The sequence below is a fragment of the Globicephala melas genome, chromosome 12 (genome assembly GCF_963455315.2).
Source record: "Globicephala melas chromosome 12, mGloMel1.2, whole genome shotgun sequence".
In the NCBI taxonomy this organism is placed as follows: Eukaryota; Metazoa; Chordata; class Mammalia; order Artiodactyla; family Delphinidae; genus Globicephala; species Globicephala melas.
In genome coordinates, this window is record NC_083325.1 from 71,523,093 (window position 1) to 71,538,844 (window position 15,752).

Sequence of the window (15,752 nt, forward strand, 5' to 3'; positions counted from 1 at the left end):
GATGATACAGACCTAACATCTTAGCCTTAAAATATATAGAGAGCAGAGCTTGACAAAATTCTGAAGAAAACTGATAAATCTATAACACTGGGAGGTTTTTAACATTTCTCACACATGAAATAATAAGATCAAACACAAATTTAGTTAAAGATACAGATGATTTTTATAACTGACTTAACAACTTCAATCTAATGAGCATGTAGAGGACACTACACCCAACAATTATAGAATACATAATTTTTTAAGATCAGTTACAAAGTTATATAGAAAACATTTATAAATATTAACTATGCATAGGACCACAAAGGAAGTCTTCACAAACACTAAAGAATTTATATATAGACCATGTTTTCTGAGTACAATATGATAAAGTTAGAAATAAATAAAAATATATTTAATGTTTGGAAATTTTTAAACACTTTTATTAATTTAGTCTTCAAAGTATAATTATGAATACGAAATACATAGAAAATAAATGGCAATGAAAGCATTGCGTATCAAACTCGTAGTACAAATAGCACAAAAAGAAAATTTATTGCTTCATAGGTATATTTTTAAAAGAAGTATGAAAATTAATATTAGAAAATGAATGGAGTAAATATCTAATGGAGTAAAATATCTAAGATTTAATAAAATATGGTAGACAAACTTCTGGTAAGGTTGATCAATGAAAAAACAGAAAGTACAGGGGCTTCCCTGGTGGCGCAGTGGTTGAGAGTCCGCCTGCCGATGCAGGAGACACGGGTTTGTGCCCGGGCCCAGGAAGATCTCACATGCCGCGGAGCGGCTGGGCCTGTGAGCCATGGCCGCTGAGCCTGCGCGTCAGGAGCCTGTGCTCCACAACAGGAGAGGCCACAACAGTGAGAGGCCCGTGTACTGCAAAAAAAAAAAAAAAAAAAAAGAGAAGGTACAAATAAACAATATTGGAAATGATATAAAGATAAAATTACAATAATAAAATTCTCCAATCAAATTAGTGCCAATAAATTTGAAAACAAATGACATGGATTTTTAAGATAAATTATTAAATTTAACTTGAGAAGAATAGAAAATATTACTAGTTCTATAATTATGAAAGAAATGGAATAGTAGTTAAATCTACCACAAAGAATACATGAGGTTCATATTATTTTGCAGGAGAGTTCATTTCCAGAAAATGAACTGAAAAATGGAAAGTTCATTTTAGGAGGCTAGTGTATCCTTGATACCAAAACCAGACAATAACTGTACAAGAAAGGAAAATATAGGTCAACCTTGGTTATGAACATAAATGTAAAAACTCCTACACAAAATAATAGCAATCCAAACCCAGGAATGTAGTTTTTAAAAAGATTATGACCAGTTGGGTTTATCACACAAATACAATGATGAATTACCATAAGAAAAAAAATCTATTATTTCATTTCAACACATTAATAAATTAAAGAAGGAAAACCACATGATCATCTCAGAGGATACAGGAAAAGCACTCAATAAAATTCAACATCCACTTATGATTTTTTTAAAAAACCACAAAACACTTAGCTAACTAGAAATAGAAGGAGACTTCCTACCCTGAAAAAGAGTATTTATCAAAAACCTGAAGCAAACGTTATAGTCAATAGTGAAATGTTTAGAAGCATTTTTTAATTCAGAAAAAAAAGACAAGGACGACCATTATCACCACTTCTATTTAACATCGTCCTGGAGGTCCTGTGAAAGAAACAAATAAAATGTGAAAGAATTGGAACCAAAGAAAAAAACTATCATAGCATGTTAATCACAGTTGTTTCAAACTCCTGGTCTGATAATTCCAACACCTCTGCTGTCTCTGAGTCTGGTTCTGATGATTGCTCTGTCTCTTCAGACTGTGTTTTTTTGTCTTTTAGTATGCCTTGTAATTTTTTGTTGAAAGCCAGACATGATATACAAATAAAAGGAACTGAGGTAAATAGACCTTTGGGGTGCAGTTTTATATTTATCTGGCTGGGGGTTACCATTTGCTGTAACTGTAGGTGTCAGAGGCTAAAATTTCCTCTGTTTCTGTCTGCCCTGTTGTCTTTAGGTTTCTCTAGAGACTTCTTCTTAAATAACGTCTGAGACACACAATTCTTCCATCTGTGTTCTCCTGTTATTATACAAAGGTCTTATTGATGTGGTGGTCAAGGGTAGGGAGATAGGAATATTCTATAGCCTATGATTAGGTCCCAGATTTTTAGTGAGCCTTGTCCCCTGGGCTGTGACCTTCACCAGTGCTTCTCGGTTTTATTTTACTTTTTCCCCCTTAAGTGAGACAGGAAGGTTAGCAGGGACTGGAGTTAGGTATTTCCCATCCTTCAGGTTAGTGGGTCTCTGGTAAAACCCCAGTCAGTTAGGCTCTGGTAAAACAGTTTCTCTTGAGGGCAGGCCTTGTTAAGAACAAATGCTCTGGGCATGCTTCAAAACAGAGTTTAAAACCTCTGTACCAAGACACCAAAACCACAGTTAAAAGACAAGTTCCATGTTGGCAAGGTTGTGGAGAAATAGGAACTCTCATACACTGCTGGTAGATATCTAAGAGAGCACAATTTCTCTGAAGAACAATTCAATGCTATCCAGCAGAATTGAATACATGTATATCCTAGACCCCAGCGGTTCCACTCTTAGATCTAAACTCGGTACCATTTGCCTTTTTCAATGTGGTGTTGCTCGCAAGGATGATGCAAAAGCAAATGTGGGTAAAATGCTGGTGATTTAGCACAAATTAAGGCTGTGGTCCCAAACTGTTCTGGTTGTTGTTGTATTTTTTATTGTCAGGCACTTGAAATAAAATCATCACCACCACCATCATCATCATCATCATCATCATCACCAACAACATCACCCAGTTGTACTTATGAATTTTACAGATGAAGCAGTAAAAATTAATAAATTTTCTTAAATAAAGCTCAACTCTGGAGTACATGTCTTTTGAATATTAATATCCTGCGAAATGAAATGGAAAATACGCATAAAACGTTTCTGTACATGAGGGTAGTTGGTTCCCTCTCACGGAAAAACACTTGTGCTTTTTTTTTTTTAATTCTTTTTTTGAGCTATGAGCTGAACTAGCTGCTTTTTTCATGGAACACCATTTCTACTTGAAAGAAAGACTGACAAACTATGGTTATTCAGACTTGGGATTTTGGCAGGCATTTTCTCATAAATGAACAAAGTGGGCCTGTCACTTCAAGGGAAGAAACTGACTGCATCTGTTGCCAATGATAAATTTTGAGCTTTCAAGAAAAAGTTAGAATTTTGGAAAACTTACATCCACTACTATGACCTTGAGAGTTTCCCAGCTTTCAGAAACTTCTATGATGAAGTCAGTGGTAATATAAATAAATGTGCTTTTTTGATACTGTATGAAATCTGTCGATGTTTGTAAGACATATAATTCAGTGAAGCAATGTTTTCCAAATGACCAAGAAAGATCAATGGGTTTTATGTGTAACAGAGTATGAGAAGTTCATTGACACTATTTCAGATTCCACACTGCAACCTTTATGAAACTATTATTTATTGACTTTTGATTTAGTATCTTTGATGAAGAATATCCAAAGTTATCTTTAAAGGTTATTAAAATACTCTTCCCTTCTCCAACCTATGTGAGGCCTATTTTTCTTCATATAATTCAACAAAGACAACATATTGTAACAGACTGAATGCAGAAGGAGATATAATTTCCATCAAGCCAGGCATTAAAGAGATTTGCAAAATGCAAAACAATGACCTTCTCACTAACTTTTTTGGTAAAATATAGTTATTTTTCATTAAAAACACATTATTTATGTTAAACACAATGGATTTGTTGTTAAATAAATATTTTTTAATTTCTCAGTTTTAACTTTAAACACCATACACATCAATAGATATATCTACACAAACAAAAGCTATTTGGGTTTCTTAATAATTTTAACAGTGTAAAAGAATTATGAGAGCAAAACTTTGAGAACCACTGCCCTAAAGAAAACTATCTCCCATACGTTCCCCAAGAGACATGTACAAGCTTATTCACTGCAGACATGTTTGTGATTAAAATTTTTTTAAATTACTTAAAGTCTGTCAATAAGGGAATGGATACACACATTTTGAAACAGTCATATAATAAAATCTCTCTCTGAAATTAAAATGAATGAACTAGATTTATATGTACTGATGTGGATGATTCTGAAACATGTTGAGAGACATTTTTAAATGTTTCAAAAGGAGAGGTACAGAATGATACCATTTACATACATTTCAAAAACAGAGAGAAGGACATTATTGCTTATGGATACATCCATGTGTAGTAAGAATACAAACCCTTGGATGTGGATACAAAGGAAGATACATGTCAACCTCCGGACACCAGTGGTGAGTGAGGCCAGAGAACGTGGGGGAAGATTCGAACATATATGTAAATTATTTAGAAAAATATGTGAAGTAGTAAGTATGGCACAAAGTTAGTATTTGTTAATCAGCATTGTTCTGTATATTTCTATTCATTTGAAACATTCTAGTGTTAAAATATACTTATTTTTAAATGCCTCTGTACATTTGCCATCAGTTAGTAAAGAAAAATGCAACTGGCTGGTTCCCAGGGGAATTCGTTTTCCCCATCCGGGGCTGGACAGCCAGCTGTCCTCTTTTGCCGGCTGCTTATTGACCCTAATAGATGACTCGGGATATTTGAAGGGTAATGTCTTTTCTGTCTGCAAAGCTCTTGATCCTGGGTGTCTCAGTCATGGCTGCAGAGGAAATTCTCCCTCAGATTTCTTACAGAACTCCTGCAGCTGTCAGGCAGGGCAAGAAGCCAGCAAACCCAGAGAACAACTTGAGCAGGCATCAGCATAGTTCCCGCTTGGGGCAGGACTCCCAACACAGAGTATTCTGTTCCTTTTCCTTTTCCTTCTGAAGCCAGAGAGCAAGCCTTTGATTCATGTGGCAATGATATCATGTAGCCTGCTGGGTGTAGCTGAGCTCTGGGCGTGCATCTGGGAGGCACCTAATCCCCCTCGCACTCCCTGGAGCCTGCTGAACCCCACTGGATAATTTCATGGTACAGCCGAGATGATATTTTTACCTTTAAATTCATAATTCAGCCCAGAAGCCACTCAGCTTCCCGGAATTTTTATTAAGAATACCCTCGGCAATAATTTTCAGACTTCATAGCCTCTGATAAGGAGGAAAGAGCTTGATATTCCGGTTTTGTTTCTGTTTGAAGAGCATATCCCCAAAGGAGTCGTATGTGTCCCAGATTCAACACAGCTGTTAATTAGAGCTGAGAACACTTGGTTGACCCCGGTGCGGCTAATTGCTAGAACTGAGAAGCGTCTCTAAGGGCCTCATATGATAACAACTGAAAATTGTACTGAGCATCACCTAACGCTTCTGGAACCAGTTCAGGATGGAAAGCAATAGGCTCCCTGCGGTTCCTGGCGCGGGAGAGGCAGCTATGTGCTGAAGGAGCAGCATGAAGTATTCTCTTCAGCGATTAGAACACCCACATTTCACTCTGGATGTGTGACTTGAGGCACTGTGCTCGGAAGGGCTTATCAGAGAGCTCAGAACCGTACAGCAGAGCATATGTGGCCTACTTCGGAGGACTTCCACCACTCCTGTGACATCTCACCCCAGTACCAGCGCCTCCACTGCCTCCCGGCCGGTGCAGCACAACAGGCTGTAAGACAACTCCTGTTGGGACCCTTGACCAGGTTCTGACGTGCAGCTGATGCAATCATTCTGTTTCCCCATCTTAAAGTGACAAGTCTAGCTCTCAGAATGAGAAAAATGTATCGAACTCACCTAGTTCCCAGTCTGGCACACACGAGTGGTGACCACTTTGTCTCCCCCTCTTTGCTCTGTGGGCAGAGAAGACAGTGGAAATAACCAGAAACAGGAAGGTAGGCTGACAGATAGAGAGGGCAAGAGCTCGGCCCAGTGGGAAAGAAGAGGAGATAACAGAGGCAAGTAAAGTGAGGCAGAAAGTTAGAAAGACAGCCAGAGGGCAGTGGTTAGGGAAAGGAGAAAGGGGAGAAGAGGAGGCACGAAGGGTGGAAGAGGAACGTAAAAGAGACGGCCAATTAGAGACAGCAGAGAGGGGGCCCCACCTCCTTTCCCCCAGGTCCTGCGAGACAGTAAAAATCAGCAGAGCTCACCATGAGTGTTTTGGCCTTCTCAGCCAAGAGGCCCAAAACATACGCCAGATAGTTCAGAGCTCTGGACGACTCTACTCCCTCGGCCTGGCCCAAGGAAGGTCACCTGGAGCCAGCAGTGTAAGGAGAGACTCATGATCCCTTTTCCAGAAGAGGTCCAAACCGTGGGTCCAGTTCCAGGAAGTGACAGCAGCAGAAAGTAACCCAGAGTCAGCCTTGCCCAGAGCCGGAGAGGGGAAAGACCCAAAGGGAGTTGGAGGAAAAGGGATCAATTTCATTTGCTTCTAGACCAAGACTGGCTGAGGATGGCGCCCTGTTCCAAAGACAGCCAGGGACCCCACATCGCTTGAGTCCCTAATTGGACCTTTCAGATAGTTTTCCTCCTAAGGGACATCTCTCAATAACAAATGTGCATGGAGGAGGCCCTGCGTGCTCAAGCCTGTTGTGGGCAGTAGTGGGGGAAACAGGAACAACAAAGGAAGCTGCTGAATGCAGGCAACGTGCCGGAGAAGAAAATCTAACACACAAGGAATCACAATGTGCAACAGAGAAGAGCAACAAATGACGGGGTGGTGCAGGCTCAGAGTCTGTAGGAACTGGAAGGGGTGGCAGGGAGGGCTAGAGTAGTCAGGGAGACTTCACGGAGGAGGTGGGACTTGAGGACGAGTGGAGCCCTTCAGGGTAAATACAGGGGCAGGGTACCTTGCTTGGATAAACTAACAAGGTTGACATCATTCGCTTCGAAGGCCCATTTTAGAGAAGGATGAGAAACCATGGTCCTTTATTACCATAAATTTACATGGAGATTTATGTTTTGAGACTTTTCATATAAATGTTCATAATTGCTCCTCATAAGGCTTTTAAGAAATAATTTTTATTTTCAGAATTGAAAAATATCTTAGATTTTATATAGTCCAGGCTCCATACATTACATTTGAGGAAATGATTCCCCAAGAGGTCACATGACTAACTCAAGGTCATGTAGTTAAGTAGCTCCAAGACTGTAACTCAGGTCTTTTTTATTTTTTTTTCTTTTGGCCGCACCACACAGCTTTTGGGATCTTAATTCCCCAACCCGGGATTGAACCCAGGCCCATGGCAGTGAGAGCACCAAGTCTCAACTACTGGACTGCCAGAGAATTCCCTAACTCAGGTCTTATTATTCTACTCAAATAGACTTACCGTAAAGTATATAGATGCAATTTTGTTTTAATTTATACAGAATTATTTCCTATAATAGAGAACTATACTTAAAAAGAATAATTTTGTATGTATTGTTTCCTTATAGTAAAAGAAATATATGATCATCATAGAAAATTTAGAAAATATAGGTAAGCCAAAAAAATTAAAATCCTCCATAATCACAGCATCCAGTTTGTAGACTTTGAAAGTTGTTAAAAGTATGTATTATTTTCATTTGACCTTCACATATAGATAGCTTTATTTCAAGAGAAAATGTCTCTGGTCCTCTTTAAGGAGAAGCATGTTAAACAGGATAATGTAGTGGAAAGAGCACAGTATTTGGAGGCCGAAGATCTAGGTTCAAGCCCTGGTCAGTCATGACTATCTGTGTGATTGTCCATAAATCAATCAACTTTCCTGTGCTTTAGTTTCTCATTTGCAAAATAATGGGGTTTCAGGGATGAATTACTTAGCTTGCTAAAATGTCTTTCTGGGACTTTAAAATCAAGCCTTGTAAGCTTAGAACAGTTAATTAAAACAAAACAAAACGGTATCTGATGTTTCTAAAGGAATGTAACAGCATGTTAAAATAGGGCTCTTCCTTTCTCAGGGTTTTGGCTGAGGCTCCAAAGCTGAGAACAGTAGGTTTATGTCTCTCTCCACTCATAGACATCCTAAGTGAGATACAAGATTGTCTAGGCAAGACTTGCAAAGAGATGCCTAGAGCTGGCTCTACCACGTTTAGATCTTCACACACCTCCAGGCTTTGCAAGCGAAGGCTAAGAGAAGGGACCGAGTGATTCCACTGGAAAAAAAGTCTTTGGCAAAAGGCTGACTGTGGCACCTGGGGCATCAGAGCAAAGCCAGTGGGTCCCAGAGGGAATAAGCTTCACTACAGAAACAATATAGAAGTCTGTGTCATGAGGATATGTGGAAGAGAGCTGGACTTGAGTTATCCTATAGACTCGACAAGGCCCTTCTAGACGACTCCAACAACGGAGACACTGCCAGGGGTGGGGGAGGCTGCTGGAATCCAGGTGATAAGGGAGGAATTTTAAGAACCTACCTGAAGTGGGTATTGTCTAGGAAATGCTATAGTAGGATATCCCAGGGAAGAAGGGTCTCTAAATGAATCCTCAAAATCACCCCACCAGAGAAACACCCGTTAGATCTGCCACTCACAGAGGGCTCTGTTCTTACAACTGCAAGAGCTACTGAAGACCATGCCTCTTTCTCTAATCCCTCTTCTCTCCTGGGCTCAGCTAGTGCAAGAGGAGGTGAAAAAAGAGAAGAAATGACTGTGAACCCCGCCTCTTCACCATATGTTTGCAAGTCTGGTTGAGGCCCACACTAGTGGAAGGGAGAACTTTAACTGGGATAAGAAGTTGAAGTTTTCATATTAGATTGGACTGAAATTTTCAATACCCCTGGGTAGGGAAGAAAGATTGGAGAGAGCAGTTTTAAAGGGCCAGTTATAAGATAGAACAAAGTTGCTTTTTGCTCAAGTCCTCCCAAGTCCAGCTTGTTTATTATACTAAATACAGGTGGATAACTTCGGTGAGTTGAGAGAGGATTGATTGCAAAGGGGAGGGGTACTTGTGGCCAGATCCCAATTAAGAGGCTGTTGTCTAGAAATTAGGCAAAAAGGTAATGGTAAATCTAGCAGGAATTAATGATTGCTTAGATGTGGAAGAAAAGTAAGGTAGATGGCTCATATAAGCTTGTAACGTTTCTAGTCTGAGAGACTGGAAGATGGTGACAATGGAGAGTAATGCCACTTCTACAGATAAATATGTACTCTAGAGAGACTTCACACTTAGGTCAACGATGCCACATTTTTGGAACTATTCAATTGAGTTCCTCCTGAGCCAATGGTCTCTGAGCCAATTTATGAGTCATATAAAAAATCAATCTCATTACTGTTCATGTATCCACTTTTCATTTAATCCATCATTTAACAAACTTTTGTTAAGCGTTTCCTATGCATTATGCGCTGTGCTAACTAGTGCAGAGAAAAATTTGCAGGACACAGGGTCAGTCCTCAAGTCACTCACAATCTATCTGCTCCACCCACTCCAGTTAAATATTGGGGTAACCCTGGGTTTTGTCGTCTTACCCCCCTTTAACTCCCTAATGTCATTGTTTTTATACAGAAAAGAGTAGAGTATTGTGTAAAATGGGTATGTGCCACCTTAAGTATATGAGCTTACTTCCATTTGCCCATTTGTCTATTTTGCTTTTTGTCCTACAGAATTTAGGCTATTACGACTACATGGTCCAGAAATTTGACCTCTGTCCAAATACGCACTTTCTAAATGTAAGCAGACACTCAAAATCAGTCTAAAAATCATTGGCACAAAAAGTACCCAAACAGGCCCATACAACTGTGTTCTCTCCCACACGCTCTCTTTAACACACATATATACACACGCACACTTGTTCACGCCACTCAGATTCAGTTCAATCTGATAGCAATATGTATCTAGTACTCAGAATATCAAAATTTGGTGCTAAGTCCTCTAAGGGATATAAATTTTAGAAACACAGTTCATTTTTTTCAGAAGCCCACAACTTAGTAGGAGAAATAGATACATTTATAAATAGACATATGTGGTACAAAGTAAAGTGTGAAGTGACGTAATAAAAGAATAAACAATTAATTGTAATAAATTAACAAGGGAGAAAGAATCTATACGAACCCCTTATATTTATGTTGCTTGTTTTCTGGACCTCAGGCACAGAGATCTGAGTTAATCATACTCTTCAATGTATTCAGCAAACATCCTTTGAGCACCTACTATGTGGCAGGCACCTTTCTAGGTACTGACGATACATAACTTTTATTCAAGTTGTGGCAATGGAAAGAATTAAAGCAGGGTGGTGGCAGAGCACATCATTAGATGGCTCTTTAGTTGGGTGACAGAAAGAGCTTCTCTAAGGATATGATTTTTTTTTTTATTTTTTTTTGTTTTGTGTGGTACGCGGGCCTCTCACGGTTGTGGCCTCTCCCGCTGTGGAGCACAAGCTCCGGACGTGCAGGCTCAGCGGCCACGGCTCACGGGCCCAGCCGCTCCGCGGCATGTGGGATCTTCCCGGACCGGGACACGAACCCGTGTCCCCTGCATCGGCAGGCGGACTCCCAACCACTGCGCCACCAGGGAAGCCCATAAGGATATGATATTAAAGCAAGACCCGAATGGCAAGAAGGAGCCCACCCGGAAAAGGAAGATCAGAAGGACAAGCATCTCAGACAAGGGGAACAGCTATTGCAAAGGCCCCAAGCAAGGATGAGTTTCACGTGCAGCAGAGACTAAGAGAAGGCACATGTCCCTGGAACACTGTGGGCAAGGTGGGGAGACTGGAAGGAGATGAGGCTGGAGAGGTGGACAGTGACCAGATAACTAAGGCCAGGCTTTTAAATAATATAAAGTTCGGCTGATCCTTAAATGACTGTGCATGCGTGCACACACACACACACACACACACACACACACACACACGTTCCAAAAATGTTTCAAGCATTGGCAGAACTGGTGGAATCTATGAGTACTTGGAAGAAATAACATTCATTTGGATCAAGTTTAAAACTCATTACTTTATATTCACATCTAATACTTAATTTGACTAGGAAAATCTAAGGAACAAAAGGATATTTGCAAACTATACCTAAACTCTAAGCATTACCCATGATATCACTGAACAGAGTTTAGGAAAAGCCATGGGCTCCTAAAGAACAATGAAAAAAAAGAGAGACACCATGATAGCAAGCAGGGTGAGTGGAACAATTCCAACTATGGGGTAAAGAATGGCATTTTTTGCTATGTTTCTAATTAGGCTGGAGATGATTAAGCCACATTCTCATCATTGGTTTTGGATAAGGCTCCTCTCTTATATTGTTATTTTTCCCAATCCCTACTCCATATGTATCCTTCTGACATGTTTGAAATATGTCCTCCATGGGTATGTATCTCTGATAAATACATGGGTTATTTTCCATGAATGTGATTTTAATTAGCCAACATGGAATCGTTCTATGATACTGTTATGTCTTATTCATTTACTCAAGGCTATGTTTAAAGATCTATCCATGTTGCTCTCTGTATCTCTAATTCATCACTTCCAGTTGCTGCAGAGTATTTTGTGACAAAAATTCTTCATAATTTATTTACCCATTCCCCTAGAGATGGATACTAGGTTGCTGCACACTCTCTATATGCAGTGAACATCCTCATAAAGCTGCCCTTATACACAGAGGTGAGCCACTCGGGGGGATTACAGGGCCATAAGGATTACTCTCACCCAACTTCTCATGGTAAGGGTAGATTGTTCTCCCGAATGAATGCACTAGTCCACATGCCCATTATATTTTCATAAATGATTTATATAGAACACAGTGAGTCTCAGAGACATATGGTGAGGTACTCAAGGTCAAATAGATAGTAAGTCTCAGGATTAAGATCCAAATCTTCTAATTCAGTTCTAAGTCTTTTTCCACTGGGAAAATGTCTTTCTGAGGAAACTTGCCCTTACCCACATGGTTGTGCACAAGCACAGATGCAAAGTTTAGCTGAATTACTCCCTAAAGGGTATAATTACCCTTCATTGCCCCTCATTCAATGATTATTTATTGAATGGCAGCTACAGGAGACACTGCTGTTTTCCTTCATGAGGTCAAGGTTTTATTTCCGTTCATCATCAAAGCACCTACCAAGCAGGTATGTGCTAGGGATACACTCCTTCCTTTCCTAGAAGGAACTTACAATCAAATTTCCTCTCAGAACCACAGTCAACCCTAATACAGGTAGATTTTCGAGAACTTTCTGTAGTACTGTTTTCTTGCGTATGCATGTCATGCTCTCAGAACCCCTCAAAGTTAATCATTTTAGCTGGTCCCTGTTCTCCATTTCCAGAGACTACAAACTCCCTTGAAGTTCAGGTCTCAAATATCCAAGTCAGTAAAGAAGAAAGTTACAAGGCCAGTGGCCAGTACCCAGTGTGTAGCACTGTGATTTTGTTGGGAGTACAATGCTTTATGAGAAAGTATGGCAGAACCATAAACTGGATCCATTTTAGCTGTGGTCGGTTATGCCCTTGGGTTTGAAATAATTACTTTCCTAGACATGTGGTTCCCAGATGAAATTCATGCTGTGATTTGATATTTTTAATGCAAAAAAATTTTTTTCTAGCAGAAATTCATCACCAGCTTGTCAAGGAATTTGATGACTAAAAATAATCTCCCCATAGAGTGCATGAAAGTGGTGTGCAGACTCGGAAAGAAAGAACACACCAGCGAGTCCATGTGAAATGGAATGACATCACCAGTGAACTGGGGACCCACTTTTTGACCTGACTGGTATCCAAAGCCTGTCCCACATGTCAAAAAAATTTTGAATCTATTAAATAATAAATGATTTCAAAGGCTTACTGTGGACACTAGCCTTGAAATGTATTAATTCCCTAAAGGCAATTACAGAGAGTCCAGCACAAGATACTCTTAAAATCCCCCTTTTGATTCTGAGATGGAATTTGCACTTGATCCATGTCTACTCTGTACACAACTAGGTGGAAGGCATTCTTCTCCCTTCAGCAAATGGTTCTCTTAGTTCCTGGGGAAAGAAACCACCCAGTTGCTTCAAAAGAAGAAGAGTACTGAAGCCGGGATTTATCCCTGGGGCATGTGAGCAGCAATGGGTAATGAAAGATGAAAGCTGAGGACGCCAACAGATTTATACTGAGTCTCCATGCCCAAGGCCATTATTAAGGCTCTCGGGGCCCGGGGCCGAATTTAATCTGCAAACTTCAAACCCAGGAGTAGAAGCCAACTGGGGGCTGTCGGAGGGAGGGAACCACACAGCTATCTGGGGGAAGAGCATTCTGTGCTGGGGAGGACATTTCTGCAGCTGGAGGCAGCAGCTCGTGGTTTCGAGGAAGTGCCTTGCTGGGTATGGTTGAGGACAAAAAGTGGCAGCAGCTATCTCACCAGGCTAGTTCTGCAATGTAGTTCTAAGAGTCGTTACTACAACGTTAGCCTAAAGCCCGTTTCCTCCAGCCTTTCCAATGCTTAGATGAGCTACTTAATAAATCCCTTTCTGCCTAAACTAGTGAGTATGGATTTTATCATTGAAACCAAGAACTCGGCCCAGTTTTACAATCAGTCTTAGGGTTTTCCTTTGTGCTATTTAGTGTGTTCTACTGCTTTATCTGACTTATCAGTTTAAATGAAATCTTTTGACCCCCTGGCTATAAAAGATTAGGAAATATCAGCATAATTATCCTTCTCAATGTTTATTATACAACTTCCTGCTGGCCCCAAAGTCTCCAAGTTTTGGGCAGCTAGCTTTCCTAAATAATCCCTGTGGATAGTCATAATCCTAAATACCAAATCTAGACTTCTTGGTGCCCGGTAGTCTCATTATCCGCCCCACAAACAAGATGCTAGCACAGTAGGAAGGAAGAACACTGGGGGGAGGATGAGGGATCCTTCCACTGAAACTCAAACCTACTCTGTGTCTAGCTGATTACCCAGGCCCTGGTATGTCTCTCCACAGGATGATGAGAAGATAGAGGACTACTCACCTCATCTCTTCTTGCTGACCCCTGGCTTGTAGGTTTCTTCAATAAAATCTGATCTTTAAGCCATACTGCATGATGTTGACCCTATTTCATCATGTTTCTAAGCCCTGTTTCACCATGGGTGGCGACCACAAAAGGACGCACCTTACATTACAGTGAGGATCATTTCTCAGGATGTAAAAACCCCATAAGTCATCAAAGAAGAGATCCATAACTGCAGCTTCGTGAATAAAAAAAAAAATCAATAAAGCAACAGTTACTCTAAGCAAAATCCAAAGACAAATGACAAACTGGGGGAAATATTTGCACCTCGTATCACAAAGGGCTTATTTCCTTAATATAAAGAGTTCCTGCAAATCAATAAGACCAACCCTCAATAGGCAAATGGGCTAATAAAATGGATAGACATTTTGTAGAAAAGGAAGTACAAAGGTAACACTAAGACAAGTGATTCTTAGATATACAAAAAGAGAAAATGTTATTTCAAAATATACTAAGACTCCATTTTGTACCTCCTAGAACGGCATAGACCAAAATGTATGATAGTCCATGGTGTTGACAACGATCTGGGGAAATGGGCATGCTTACTGATGGGAGTATAAATTGGTACAACCTCTAGGTATTGTTCAAATGATAAATGCACATACCCTTTTAACCCATATTCCAATCTTAGAGCTTTGTTCTACAGATACACTTGCATATATGCAAACTGAATTATATACATTGCAGCACTGTTTGTGACAGCAAAATTTTTTAAGTCACCTGAAAGCAATAAGGAGAATAAGCAACTTCATCTTTGATGAAATGGCTAAGCCGCTTTCACCATGAACCTTAATATATATGAAGAAAGGCTGTTTTCTATGGTGATAATCCAACCTGAGAAAGGAGATTCAGGCAGGGAAATTGCATATTGCAGAGCTGGCAGAACTCAGCTCAAACATAAGTGGATTCCTGAGGTGCAAAACCAACAATACTTGCTTAGAACAAGAATTGGTGCAGGTCAGCTGTTGAAGTTTCCTCGGACCTTTTGGAGACCACAGAGGGCAGGGGCAGCAGGTGAGGAAAGAAGGTTACAGACCCACCATGGTGATGTCAGGTAGAAGAATGGCTGTCAGTAATAAGCTGCCCTGCAGTTGCTAACCTTCTCTGAAGAGGAGGAAAAGCTAGACCAGCTCACACAAGCACACATACAAACCCCGCTGATATCATGGGGGCTCGGGGAGAGGTTTGGCACTCTGCTCTGGTCCCTTCGCCACAAGAATTTCAGCAGATAGGTCGTCTCAGCAGAGGTGTCTCAGAAGACACTATTCATATCATATTCTGTGTGAACGGCGCCCCCTGGAGAGAATACAATATGGATGTTGTCCTTTGGAAATGGGTAGTGTATCAGCCCTGCAGGAAAAAGTGCCCTTACTAAAGGTGGGAAATAATCAAAAGGGGAAGAGCACAGCGCTTTACAAAAATACAAGAAAAAAGAAGGAAATCAAGAGGGAAAAATGACTAGCAGATAAAGAATAACCTATAAAGAACACACAAGAAAGGCTTGAGAAAAAAAGCAAAACAAACGAAAATGAACATTTTGAATTGTCAACAAGAATATGTCCCAATAGGGGCTTCCCTGGTGGCGCAGTGGTTGAGAGTCCGCCTGCCGATGCAGGGGACACGGGTTCGTGCCCCGGTCCGGGAGGATCCCACATGCCACGGAGCGGCTGGGCCCGTGAGTCATGGCCGCTGAGCCTGCGCGTCTGGAGCCTGTGCTCCGCAACGGGAGAGGCCACAACAGTGAGAGACCCACGTACCATAAAAAAAACAAAAACAAAAACAAACAAAAAAAAGAATATGTCCCAATAAAGTTACTGGTCT

At 40.5% G+C, this 15,752-nt stretch overlaps 1 long non-coding RNA gene across 1 annotated transcript in view; it reads right to left on the reverse strand.

Annotated features, from left to right (window-relative positions):
* Window positions 1-483: 483 nt before the first annotated feature.
* LOC132598214 (uncharacterized) overlaps window positions 484-15,752 on the reverse strand; it is a 63,320-nt gene continuing 48,051 nt past the window's right edge. The window contains exon 3 of the long non-coding RNA XR_009566109.1: window positions 484-876. This is a non-coding gene — a long non-coding RNA (uncharacterized lncRNA). The remainder of the gene's footprint in view (window positions 877-15,752) is intronic.